Here is a 2,400-nt window from a genome sequence, read left to right as displayed (position 1 = left end):
TTTTGATCATAGTTCAAGATAATTTTTAGGGAGTGTACTAGGTGTCAATGATTGGAGTCATGTGTCATCAATCCTCAAAGCACACAAAAATGTTTCAAGTCACATGTTAGCTTATCAGTCATGGATATAAACTGAAACAAGACTTAAATCTGGAAAAACAATTGATAGAGTAGAACAACTGTTAATTGTGAAAGAATCAGAGCATTGGACAAATATTTTGAATAGATTGATGAGTATAATTCTATATCTTGCAGAAAATAATATGGCATTTCGGGGTTCTTCTGATAAATTGTATACCAAAAACAATGGAAAATACTCCGGTCTTATTCAGTTATTGGCAAAATTTGATCCAGTTATGCAAGAACATGTTGGTCGTATTTTGAAAGATGAACTGGCAGTTCATTACTGTGGAAAGAATATTTTAAATGAACTTATTCAGCAAATGGCTGAAGAAGTTCATTCTAAAATAATCTCCTCCATACAAAATGCTAAATATTTTTCAATAATTGCTGACTGTACACCAGACATAAGTCATGATGAGCAATTGTCTTTGACTATAAGGTATGTTGACTTAGCAAATAACAATGTTGAAATCTGTGAACAGTTCTTGGGATTCACCCCAATAGTCAACTCCACTGGTAAAGGTCTTTCAGATGAAATTGCTTGGAAAAAATAAAATCAACTTGAAGCATTGTAGAGGTCAGGGATATGCCAATGGGTCAAACATGAAAGGGAAAAATAGTGGAGTCCAAAAGAGAATCTTTGAACATAATTCACTGGCATTTTTATGCCTTGCAGATGCCATAACTTGAACCTTGTGCTGTGCGATGCTGCAAAAATCCTCTGTCAAATCTTTGTCTTTATTTGGAACTGTTGGCCGACTATAATCTCTTTTTGCTGCTTCTGTTTATCGCTGGCAGATTTTGATTGACCATGTAAATTCTTTTACTCTAGAAAGACCTAGTGACACACGTTGGAAGGCTAAACTCTCCAGTGTGAAAGCGATTCGATACCAAGTTGCAGATATTCATGATGCACTTATTTGTCTTTCTGAAAAAGAGGAAAAACATGACCATGAAATTGCACATGAAGCAATTACTTTATCTTGTCAACTGAAAGATTTTCGTTTTCTTGTTTCGTTGGGGATTTGGTACAATATACTTTTTCAAGTAAATGTCATCAGTAAATCGATGCAGAGTCAGAGTATGGATGTAATGAAAACCATGGAATTAACACATGGTTGTATCAAGTTTTTGGAAGAATATAAAAAAACGGCTATGAGACTGCTATATCAAGTGCCAAAGAGCTTGCAAAACTTCTTGAAGTTGTGCCTGAATTTCAAGCAACAAAAAGAATATGTTGTGAAACGACATTTTGATTATGAAAGTAGAGATGATCACATTGTTAAAACACCCAAGAAACAATTTGAAGATTAATTTTTTATTACATTGCTTGACGTTGCCATCATGTCCATTCGAGAGAGATTTCAGCAACTTAATCAGCATGCAGAAACATGGGGTTTCCTTTACTAGATAACTGAACTACCAAATAGAGAGCAGCTTGAAAAGCACTGCAGTGATCACCAGCTTGCTCTGACTACTGGTGAGGATGCGTATATTGAAGGTGGTCCTCTATGTGATGAACTGATCAGTATCCGGAAGTTTGTAGAAAACATGGCAATGCCAAAGCCACTCAACATACTGAATTTTATTAAAACATCAAAGCTAGAAGATCTATATCCGAATATATGGGTTTCTTTGAGAATCTTATTAACTACACAAGTTTCTGTGGCTAGTGAAGAGAGAAGATTCTCAAAATTGAAATTAATAAAAACATATCTGCGATCCTCTATGTCTCAAGAAATGTTGAGTTCATTAGAACCCTTTCTATTGAAAATGATGTAGCTCAAAACAAAGATTTTTCAGATTTGATAAAAAAAAATTGCTAATAAAAAATCAAGAAAAGTTATATTTTCTTGAGGATGAATATTTTCTATTTTTTTACTCAATATTCCTATTTTTGTTATTCTTGAGAATTGCAGTCTTTAATGGATCAATACCAAGAACAATCTCTTCTTTTTTGTTTACTCAGTCTGCTGTATTGTTGAAAGAATCATTAATGGATCTATGCCCAGAACAGTATCTTTTTTTTTGTCTACTCAGGCTGTTGTATTGTTGAGTCTTTAGTGGATCATTACCCAGAACAGTATCTTCTTTTTGTCTACTCAGGCTGTTGTATTGTTGAGAGTCTTTAATGGACCTATGCCCAGAGCAGTCTCTTCTTTTTGGTCTGTTCAGGCTGTTGTATTGTTGAGAGAGTCTTTAATGGACCTATGCCCAGAGCAGTCTCTTCTTTTTGTCTACTCAGGCTGTTGTATTGTTGAGTCTTTAGTGGATCATT

At 34.5% G+C, this 2,400-nt stretch overlaps 1 pseudogene; it reads left to right on the top strand.

Annotated features, from left to right (window-relative positions):
- Window positions 1–262: 262 nt before the first annotated feature.
- Window positions 263–1,979, top strand: LOC135050077 (uncharacterized; annotated as a pseudogene).
- Window positions 1,980–2,400: the final 421 nt, after the last annotated feature.

This window comes from Pseudophryne corroboree, chromosome 1, assembly GCF_028390025.1.
Source record: "Pseudophryne corroboree isolate aPseCor3 chromosome 1, aPseCor3.hap2, whole genome shotgun sequence".
Lineage (NCBI taxonomy): Eukaryota > Metazoa > Chordata > Amphibia > Anura > Myobatrachidae > Pseudophryne > Pseudophryne corroboree.
This window is presented reverse-complemented; position numbering and strand designations above follow the sequence as displayed.